The sequence below is a fragment of the Sapajus apella genome, unplaced genomic scaffold (genome assembly GCF_009761245.1).
Source record: "Sapajus apella isolate SASKATOON/1434 unplaced genomic scaffold, GSC_monkey_1.0 scaffold206, whole genome shotgun sequence".
Taxonomy (NCBI): Eukaryota; Metazoa; Chordata; class Mammalia; order Primates; family Cebidae; genus Sapajus; species Sapajus apella.
Window position 1 is genome coordinate 720,766 of NW_022437146.1, and position 11,786 is coordinate 732,551.

General features: G+C 43.7%; 1 protein-coding gene across 8 annotated transcripts in view; it reads right to left on the minus strand.

The window, feature by feature from the left end:
• The window catches only part of MAPK9 (mitogen-activated protein kinase 9), a 67,738-nt gene that overhangs the window by 39,557 nt on the left and 16,395 nt on the right, over positions 1-11,786 (minus strand). The window contains exon 1 of one of the 8 annotated variants that reach the window (XM_032270260.1): positions 2,809-2,948. The exons of the other annotated variants lie outside the window; for them this stretch is intronic. The gene's annotated coding sequence lies outside the window, so the exon portion shown is untranslated. Of the gene's footprint in view, positions 1-2,808; positions 2,949-11,786 lie in introns of those variants that run through there. 8 annotated transcript variants of the gene reach the window in all.

The following is an 11,786-nucleotide window of genomic DNA, read 5'->3' on the forward strand; positions in this document are numbered from 1 at the left end:
AAAAAAAAAAAAAAAAAAAAAAAAGACAATGTGGCTGTAAGTTGATAAAGTCAGTTTGACTAAGTTCTGAACTTGAGCAAGACACACAAAAAATGCAGACATTTCAGTGGTACCAGACCATTATGAAGGGAAGGAATTCTGAGGCCCAACAAGACCATATTTTAAGGGACTAGACTAGAAAATAACCACCTTTGGAGAGAAGAATTTATGCATTACTACTGGCTGTGAAAAGACTACATCACTCTATGCTTCTCATCAGCTTCCCCTCTGTGGAACCATTTATACCCAGCTGTCTCAACTAGAGATGGGGCATTGTTTCAAAATGATCACTTCTAGAATGCCTGAAGAGAAGTAAATGGGCTAGTCTTCTGCTCAGTGTATAGATTCAGGTTGAAGTGATGAACCAGAAAGCAAGATTCATATGCCAAAGTAACAGGCTGTCAGAGGCTTGGTGACATCAGTGTACTGTGGGTGCCCAAGCGTGTGCTCCTGCCTCAGGAGGTGGAGCCCAGAGCTGGCATTAGCTGGCACAGCCCCAGAGTCCCACATCACCACCGGGCTTCAGGGTAGATATCTGTATATGAAGAACTCTGCTGTGACCTACAGTCCATAATATTAACAGTATGAAGTCTATTCACTATGTCCGAGTGTAGACCAGCAGACCCAGAAGAAAGCAGCTTTTCTGTGGTTAAGGCACAGGCTGAGATTCCTACTCTGTAGGAGCCTGGATGATTTTCTATAGAAAACAAGCAAACAGAAATTGGTGAGTGGTTCCCAAGATCTTGTCCGATGACGCTTATTTAAAACTCAGCAAGCTATTTATTTTAGTCTTTTAAAACTATATAGCCAACAGGCCAGGAGCAGTGGCTCACGCCTGTAATCCCAGCACTTTGGGAGGCCAAGGTGGGTGGATCAGAAGGTCAGGAGCTCAAGACCAGCCTGGCCAACATGGTGAAACCCCATCTCTACTAAAAAAATACAAAAATTAGCTGGGCACGATGGCGTGTGCCTGGAATCTCAGCTACTCAGGAGGCTGAGGCAGAACTGCTTGCGCTAGGACCTGGGAAGTGGAGGTTGCAGTGAGCCAAGATTGTGCCACTGCACTCCAACCTTTAATTATACACAGTGAGATTCAGTTTTTTGTATTTTTTTTTTTTTTTTTTAATAAAAGGGGCCCGGGTGCGGTGGCTCATGCCTGCAATCCCAGCACTTTGGGAGGCCGAGGCAGGGAGATCACAAGGTCAGGAGTTTGAGACCAGTCTGGCCAACATAGTGAAACCCAGTTTCTACTAAAAATATAAAAAAAAATTAGCCAGGTGTGGTGGTGTGTGCCTGTAATCCCAACTACTCAGGAGGCTGAGGCAGAAGAATTGCTTGAACCTGGGAGGCAGAGGTCGCAGTGCGCTTAGATTGCACTATTGCACTCCAGCCCAGGTGACCTTGTGAGACTCCATCTCAAAAACAAAACAAAAAAAAAAAACAAAAAAACAACTATCTGGCCAACAATAAAATCATATAGGCAAACAGGTAAACATTCTATATATATATATATATTTTTTTTTTTTGAGACGGAGTTTCGCTCTTGTTACCCAGGCTGGAGTGCAATGGCGTGATCTCGGCTCACCGCAACCTCCGCCTCCTGGGTTCAGGCAATTCTCCTGCCTCAGCCTCCTGAGTAGCTGGGATTACAGGCACGCGCCACCAGGCCCAGCTAATTTTTTGTATTTTTAGTAGAGACGGGGTTTCACCATGTTGACCAGGATGGTCTCGATCTCTTGACCTCGTGATCCACCTGCCTCGGCCTCCCAAAGTGCTGGGATTACAGGCTTGAGCCACCGTGCCCGGCCTGCATTCTATATTTTTTAAGACTTTAAGTTTTCTACAGCTCTGTCAAATCCCCTGCCTTTATGTTCTAGTATCTAATATTTAATGTCAACCCAATGAGATTTTTGTGGTGATGATTTGTATTTCAACACAATGATGTCTAGGATTTTCCTTAAACATTGAAATAAATGGATTAGTAACAAATCTAAATAAAGCTGAGTCAAATTAGTACTTTCTCCAAGTGACCACTACCCCACAGTCTTCTCCCCATCCTCCAGGTGGTGGCTGCTGCATGGCTGCTAGTCTGACCACTCCTGCCAAGATGTGTTAGCATGCTGGCCAGGAGTGACTCCAGGGACACCACACCACTTTAGATGCTGAACAAACACAGCTGATCAAATAACCCGCACAGCAGGAGTATCTGTCCCATGTTACCTGGAAGCAATCTGTCTAGGGCTGAGTGAGCTAGAACACCTGCCTAGGCCACAGTGCTGTGAGAAGGGGACTCAGGAGCTCCCCAGGCTGGCAGGTCATTGTGCCCTGAGCTGCAGGAGGTGCAGGGCAGGTCTGTCTTGCTCATGGCATCTCACACTCCAAGGACAGAAGGACAGGAAGGTGCTGGTCTTTGGGACAACATGAGCATTCAATAAACCTTTGCTGATCTGATTCCCCACAATGCTGCTCCATTTTACTGACATCTAGAAGTTAGCTTAATTTTCTAAAGATTAACTTATTTACAGTTTGCGAGAAGCTGAAACAATTCCACTCAACATTTAGGGGGTTCCTTTATGCAAGAAAGTGGTAAGTACTGCAAGAGATATGCCATAGTCAGCTAGCAACCAGTCTTGAAGCAGCACGTAATTCACTATTTGGGGGAGAAGTGTGAGCAATGAGTCCATTATCTATATTACAATACAAGTTACAATGAGGTAAGAGTCATATAAGCAAAATGTAAACAAAATCAAAAGGCAAAAGAGATCCTACCCACTGGCAGGGGTGTGGAAGACAGGGATGGCTTCATGGAGGAGGCAGCATCCACCCTTAGACTGTTTTGCCAGAGATGGGCAGTAGAGGCATAGAGCTCAAACTGACTGTGTCCAGACATGGCGAACTGCTCAGCTTGGCTAGCAGGGTACAAGTGCAAAGGATAAGAGATAACTCAGCAAAAAGGCAGGCACCCTACTCTACTGGGGGGTGGCTGTTCCTCTGCTATGCTGTAAACAAACCAGCAACATGGTCACTTGCAAACATTTACTGAGCACCTACTGTGGATGATGAGGTACCATGCCAGGACACATTGCCTGCCCTCAGTGAGTGCATACTCAGGAAGAGGCCCTGCATACCAAGGGTCTTAAACCCAGTGGGATGAAGAAGATTTGGGGGAATGAGGAGAAGCAGCACAGGTAGAGGCATATTCAGAATGTGAAAAGTCACTAGGGACTTTGCTGGGTAGAGGGCAAGTGAAGCCGAAGAGAAAAAAAGAGGCCAGATCACTATGAGCCCCAGAAGCTATGCAGAGCCATCTGGCCTCAGTCCTGAGGGCTGTGGGAGCCGTCAAAGCATCAGAGTTGCGGCACACATGCTGAGGTGCTCCAGGATCCATTCCTCCCTTCTTCACTTTCATAAGAGAAGCCTCCCATTCCTGCTGGATAAATGGCTGCCCAACTAGAGATGATGCCTGGCAGCTTTCCTAGTAGCCAGGTATGGCTAGATGACCAAGTTCTGGCCAATAAGATGTGAGTAGAAGTGATGTATGCAACTTCCAGATCACTTTTATTATTTTTCTTTACAGAAAGCTGCTTGCCTTCCAATCTTTCTCCCTTGCTGCTGGCTGAGGGATCAGCTGTCACAGACCTAGAGATGGAAGTCACATGCTGTAAATGTCAAGCTGCCCATTAGCTGGATTCTTCAACAACCTTGTGGCACACAGCCACCCCCCATTCAGGACCCCTTGCCCACTCTGGGACTGACAAATCAATCTCAACCCTGCTGACCGACTCTGGAACTCTCCCTGCTACAACTGCTTGCAACTTATACTTGGACTATGACAATATTAGATTAGCTTCTTTAAATTTGGGGAGTACATTCAATCGTATTAGGTTTTGGAATTATTAACATAATTCCATCTCAAGATTTAAAATAGTCCAGGCACGATGGCTCACACCTGTAATCCCAGCACGTTGAGAGGCCAAAGTGGGCGGATCACTTGAGGTCAGGAGTTCTAGATCACAAACATGGTGAAACTCCATCTCTACTAAAAATACAAAAATTAGCCAGGTGTGCCAGTGCATGCCTGTAATCCCAGCTACTTGGGAGGCTGAGGCAGGAGAATCATTTGAAGTGGGAGGTGGAGGTTGCAGTGAACTGAGATCATGCCATAGCACTCCAGCCTGGGCAATAGTGAGACTCCATCTCAGGGAAAAAAAAAAAAAAAGATTTAAAATAATTCTAAAATTAAAATAAGGTGCCCTTATTAGGCAGAATAAAAAAGTTGCCTAAGTGAGAACCTGTCAAAGCCACCTTCTCTGTCAAGCTTGGGCTTTGTGAGAGCAAGAGAAAGAATCTCAAGGCCATCTGAGAAAGTATGTAATTCAGCTATTCATGAGATAATTCTACTGAGATATTTCAACAAAATGGACCATCAAACTAAGGCTCAGAAAACAGTTTTACAAATTGGGAAGTATAAGAATTCTTCAAGCAACCACATTAGCAATACACCGAACCCTACATTCGCTGCTTCCACTTCCCACACTAACCGGTGCTGGCCCTTCCCCCTCAGCTCCCAGGCTATGCTGCCACTGTGTGACCACCACAGGGCTCCCTCTTTGCCATTTGTACACTCAGCAGCGCCCGCCAGGCTGCACTGTCAGTCTTTATAAGGTCTTCCTCCTTTCCAGGTTATGAGTGCCTCAAAAACTGGGAGGGAACACTATAAGGAGGCTTCCTGGAGGAGGCAAGACCTGAGCTCAAGTTTGTTCACAGTATTAACCAAGGCATGAGGAAAGAGGCACTTTCATACACATCAGTGGGAGCTGTGAAGTGGTAAAACATTTTTTTTGGATGGAATATAGATAATAGCTAATAAAAACGTTAAATGCACATCCTAAACTGGCAAATACAATTCTATAAATGTAACTGACAAATATGTGTGTAAGTATCCGAACATATTTAGGCAAAGATGTTTGCAACACTTATTGAAACAGGCAAAAAACTAGAAGTAATCTAAAATGTACGTTGTGGATAGGCTGAATAAATTATGGCATAAAAGTACAAAAAGGCCACTCAACAGAATGCAAGGACGTTATGTATCAATGTGGAAAGATGTCTAAGATACAGAAAGAAAATACAGCAAATTGAAGAAGAGAGCACATAATGCCTCTCTATGTAAACACACATGCACACACATACAATGCTAGCAAGTAGAGAAATAGTGGGAAATGAGAAACTGTCACTCTTCCCATTATAACTTTCTATTCTGTTTTTCTAATGTACATATTTCAAATTTAAAAACAGATTAAACAAAAATGTTAAATGAAAAGCTGCAGAATGATTATTTGACACATGTATGGAAGATGGGCTTGAGAGATAAGGCAGATAAGGCTTGAGAGTGGGCCTGGCTCTGAGGCACATATTTATAAACACCCTCATAACAACTAGTGAGGAGCATATTACTATCCTCACTCTGCAAATGAGGAAACTGACGCTTAGAAACAGTAAGGAAGTTGTCCAAATTCCCAGTATGGCCCAGATTTGAATTTAGGTGTGTTTCACAATATTCAAGTTCCTTCCAAAGCACCATTCTGATATCCCTTTAGAAAGTGAAGCCATGTGTACATGGGCTGGCCAGGACCAGAACACAGGCCTGCACATTTCATCCTGCTGACTTCCCCCACCAAATCACTTTTTCTTTTAATAATGACAACGATTCAGTGATCCACAGACTCAAGTGAAACTTTAATCACACTAAAGCTTCAAAATACCCAGGACATGCGATATTTAAATCAACTGACTGCTGTGATTAAAAGCAGATTCTCACAATCACCCTCTGTTTCATTGCTTGCTGCCAACATTTTTTCATTAAATTGTTCTGTTTTCCAGCTGGGCACGATGGCTCACACCTGTAATCTCAGCATCATTGGAGGCCGAGGTGGGAGGACAACTTAAGCCCAGGAGTTCCAGACCAGCCTGAGCAACACGGTGAGGCTTCATCTCTATATTAAATAATAATAATAATAATTTTTAAAGTTGTTCTATTTTCCTACTGTAAATCTTATGAAAAATAGCTTGGTATAACAACCTTTCTTTGATAATCAAGAACCTTGTAGCTCTCATGACAATCCTCTGTAGTTCTTAAGCCACGATACAGAACAACTAGCATTTGATTATCACCTCACCCACTGTTGGATCCACAGGATGCTGCAAGGATCCTCACCACCAGCCCTGCTTCCAGATACCCAGGCCTGCCTATTTGCCCCTCTCTATCCCGCATCCCCAGAGCCCTGGGTAAGGGCTTCCCATCACTCCTTGGACCCAGTGACAGCAGATGCATTCTCCAAGTTCCCATTCCTGTGACTTCCAAACCACTGCACACATGCCACTTTAGAAAATCACTTCATGTGAGAATCTGTACACAAATGTTCATAGTAGCTTTATTTTTAATAGCTGAAAACTAGAAACAACCCACACATCCTTCAATGGGTAAATAGTTAAACTATTTGCTGGGGGAAGGATCCAAGATGGCTGTTTAGGAACAGCTCAGGATTGTAGCTCCCGGTGAAAGCGCAGAGGGTGAGTGGACGCCGCATTTTTATTGCCCACAGACTAGGAAATTCCCAGGCGGAGGAGCTCCACAGGTCACCAGCACGGCTGTTTCGGCCAGCGCGGCTGTGCAGGTGGCGCCGATGCTTTGCCCTGCGCGGCTGCTTTGTCGGCGCCCCGGAGCAGCGGTTCTCCGTACAAAATACACGGGTCCGGGTGCCCTTTTGGCTGGCGATTGGAGCCACGGGAAGTCGCCCATTCGTCTGTTTAAAAAGGGGACTGAGCAGGGAACCAGGACAGTAGATTCCAGGGCAAAAAAAAAAAAAAAAAAAAGCGCCACAAACCTCAGTGCTGCTGTTTAAGCCAACGCAGTGAGTGGCCGCAGGGGAAAACAAACAGACCCCGGCGCCTCTTCAACAGGCGACTGGAACACCAACTTAAAAAAGGCTCTGAGGCAGGGAGCCAGGCGATCAGGCTCGGCTGGTCCCACCCCCACAAAAGAACAGCAACCAGAAACTCTGGATTGAGAGTTTCACAGCAAGCCCAGCTGAACCCGGGACGGTCCAGCTCTACAGGGGAAGGGCGTCCGCCATTACCGAAGCAGCCCACCACTACGGAGGTAGTCAGCCAATGCTGAGGCAGCCCGCCGTTGCCAAGGCAACCTGCCACTGCAGAGAGAGTCCGCAGGACCACCATTACCAAAGCAGTTCTAACTACACCCATATAAACAGGACTGCAGGGAAGTTCACTCGGCAGCTGGGTGGAGCCCACAGCAGCTCAGCAAAGCCTCTACAGGCCGACAGTGACTAGGCTGCCTCCTTGCTGGGCAGGGCAGGTTTGAAGGAAAAAAAAAAAGAAGGCAGCAGCATAACGGAAACTCATAAATAAAGCCCTAAATCCCTGGGACAGAGCACCTGGAAACAAAAAGCAGTTTATGAGTTCTGCTGCAGCAGGCCTAAACGTACCTGCCCAGCAGCTTTGAATGAACAACAGAGCTCACAGCTCAACATATGAGCTCCTATAAATAAGAGACCATCTCCTCAAGCAGCTCCCTGACCCCTATATATCCAAAGAGACACCTCATAAAGGAGAGATCAGATTGACACTAGGCGGGTATCCTTTTGGGACAAAGATAGCAGAAGAAGAAAACTGGTAACAACCCTTACTGTTCAGCAGCTGCTGCAGGTGAACCCCAGGCAAGCAGGGCCTGGAGTGAACCTCAGCAGACCTACAGCAGAGGGGCCAGACTGTCAGAAGGAAAACCAAGAAACAGAAATAACCTCATCATCAACAAACAGAATGTCAGTCTGAAAGATTTGAGACCCAATCTGAAAGCCAGCAACTACAAAGTCGACAGGTGGATAAATCCTTAAAGATGGGAAGAAACCAACGCAAAAAGGATGAAAACACCCGAAACCAGAACACCTCTCCTCCTACAAGGGATCACAACTCCTCACCAGCAAGGAAACAAGGTTGGAGGGAAAACGAGTGTGATGAAATGACAGAATCAGACTTCAGAAGGAGGGTAGTAAGAAACTTCTGTGAACTTAAAGAACATGTTCTAACCAAATGTAAAGAAACTAAGAACCTTGAAAAAAGATTTGACGAAATGCTAACGAGAATGGACAAAATAGAAAGGAATATAAGTGAATTGATGGAGCTGAAAAACGCAACACGAGAACTTCGTGAAGCATGCACAAGTATCAACAGCCGAATGGACCAAGCAGAAGAAAGGATATCAGAGGTCGAAGATCAACTCAATGAAATAAAACAGGAAGGCAAGACTGGAGAAAAAAGGGTAAAAAGGAATGAACAAAATCTCCAAGAAATGTGGGACTATGTGAAAAGACCTAATCTACGTTTGATAGGCATATCTGAATGCGACGAAGAGAATGAATCCAAGCTGGAAAATACTCTTCAGGATATTATCCAGGAAAACTTCCCCAACCTAGCAAGGCAGGCAAACATTCAAGTCCAGGAAATACAGAGAACACCACAAAGATATTCGTCAAGAAGAGCAACCCCAAGGCACATAATCATCAGAGTCACCAGGGTCGAAATGAAGGAGAAAATACTAAGGGCAGCCAGAGAGAAAGGTCGGGTTACCCACAAAGGGAAGCCCATCAGACTCACAGCAGATCTCTCAGCAGAAACCCTACAAGCCAGAAGAGAGTGGAGGCCAATATTCAACATCCTTAAAGAAAAGAACTTTCAACCCAGAATCTCCTATCCAGCCAAACTAAGCTTTATAAGTGAAGGAAAAATAAAATCCTTTGGGAAAATGCAAGTACTCAGAGATTTCGTCACCACCAGGCCAGCTCTACAAGAGCTCCTGAAAGAGGCTCTACACATATAAAGGAACAACAAGTACCAGCTCAACTAAAGGGCAAAACACCCAGCTAGCACCAAAATGGCAGTATCAAATTTGCACATAACAATATTAACCCTAAATGTAAATGGACTAAATGCCCCAATCAAAAGACACAGACTGGCAAATTGGATAAAAAGACAAAACCCATCGGTGTGCTGTATCCAAGAAACCCATCTCACATGCAAGGATACACAAAGGCTCAAAATAAAGGGATGGAGGAAGATTTACCAAGCAAATGGAGAGGAAAAAAAAGCAGGAGTTGCAATTTTCATCTCTGATAAATTAGACTTTAAAGCAACAAAGATCATAAGAGACAAAGAGGGACATTATATAATGGTAAAAGGATCAATGCAACAAGAAGAGCTAACGATCCTAAATATATACGCACCCAATACAGGAGCACCCAGATACATAAGGCAAGTTCTTAATGACTTACAAAGAGACTTAGACTCCCACACAATAATAGTGGGAGACTTTAACACCCCATTGTCAATATTAGACAGATCAACCAGACAGAAAATTAACAAGGATATCCAGGACTTGAACTCAGACCTGGAACAAGCAAACCTAATAGACATTTACAGAACTCTCCACCCTAAATCCACAGAATATACATTCTTCTCAGGAAACACCACATCACACCTACTCTAAAATTGACCACATAATTGGGAGTAAATCACTCCTCAGCAAATGCAAAAGAACGGAAATCGTAACAAACAGTCTCTCAGACCACAGTGCAATCAAGTTAGAACTCAGAATTCAAAAACTAATCCAGAACCACACAGCTTCATGGAAACTGAACAACTTGCTCTTGAATGCTGACTGGATAAACAATGAAATGAAGACAGAAATAAAGATGTTCTTCGAAACCAACGAGAATGAAGACACAACATACCAGAATCTCTGGGACACATTTAAAGCAGTCTCTAGAGGAAAATATATAGCAATAAGTGCCCACATGAGAAGCAAGGAGAGATCAAAAATTGACACCCTATCGTCAAAACTGAAAGAGCTAGAGGAGCAAGATCAAAAAACCTCAAAGTCTAGCAGAAGACAAGAAATAGCTAAGATCAGAGCGGAACTGAAGGAGATAGAGACACAAAAAACCCTTCAAAAATTCAATAAATCCAGAAGCTGGTTTTTTGAAAAGATCAACAAAATAGACCACTAGCCACATTAATAAAAAAGAAAAGAGAGAATAACCAAATTGATGCAATAAAAAACGATAAAGGGGATATCACCACAGATTCCACAGAAATTCAAATCATCATCAGAGATTATTACAAACAACTCTATGCACATAAACTAGTAAACCTGGAAGAAATGGATAAATTCCTGGACACCTGCCTCCTCCCAAGCCTGAACCAGGAAGAAGCCGAAACCCTGAACAGACCCATAACAAGGTCTGAAGTTGAGGCAGCAATTAAGAGCTTACCACCCCAAAAAAGCCCAGGTCCAGACGGGTTCACAGCCGAATTCTACCAGACATACAAAGAGGAGCTGGTACCATTCCTTCTGAAACTATTCCAAACAATACAAAAGAGGGATTTCTTCCTAAATCATTTTATGAGACCAACATCATCCTGATTCCAAAACCCGGCAGAGACTCAACAAGAAAAGGAAACTTCAGGCCAATATCCATGATGAACATAGATGCAAAAATCTTCAATAAAATACTGACAAGCCGATTGCAACAGCACATCAAAAAGCTTATCCACCATGATCAAGTAGGCTTTATCCCAGGGATGCAAGGCTGGTTCAACATATGCAAGTCTATAAACATAATTCACCACATAAACAGAACCAAAGACAAAAACCACATGATTATCTCAGTTGATGCAGAGAAGGCCTTTGACAAAATTCAACAGCCCTTTATGCTAAAAACCCTCAATAAGCTAGGTATCGATGGAACGTATCTCAAAATAATAAAAGCTATTTATGACAAACCAACAGCCAATATCATACTGAATGGGCAAAAACTGGAAGCATTCCCCTTGAAATGTGGCACCAGACAAGGATGCCCTCTCTCACCACTGCTATTCAATATAGTATTAGAAGTTCTAGCCAGAGCAATCAGGCAAGAAAAAGAAATAAGGGGCATTCAAATAGGAAAGGAGGAAGTCAAATTGTCTCTATTTGCAGACGACATGATTGTATATCTAGAAGACCCCATCGCCTCAGCCCCAAATCTCCTGAAACTGATAAGCAAGTTCAGCAAAGTCTCAGGATACAAAATCAATGTGCAAAAATCACATGCATGCCTATACACCAATAACAGACTTAAAGAGAGCCAAATCAAGAACAAACTTCCATTCACAATTGCCACAAAGAGAATAAAATACCTAGGAATACAACTAACAAGGAACGTAAAGGACCTCTTCAAGGAGAACTATAAGCCACTGCTCAACAAAATCAGAGAGGACACAAACAGATGGAGAAACATTCCATGTTCATGGTTAGGAAGAATCAATATCGTGAAAATGGCCATACTGCCCAAAGTAATTTACAGATTCAATGCTATCCCCATCAAGCTACCAACGACCTTCTTCGCAGAACTGGAAAAAACCACCTTAAACTTCACATGGAACCAAAAGAGAGCCCGCATAGCCAAGTCAATTCCAAGCAAAAAGAACAAAGCGGGAGGCATCACACTACCGGACTTCAAACTATACTGCAAGGCTACAGTAATTAAAACAGCATGGTACTGGTACCAAAACAGAGATATAGACCAATGGAACAAAACAGAGGTCTCGGAGGCAACACAACATATCTACAACCATCTGATCTTTGACAAACCAGACAAAAACAAGCAATGGGGAAAGGATTCCCTGTT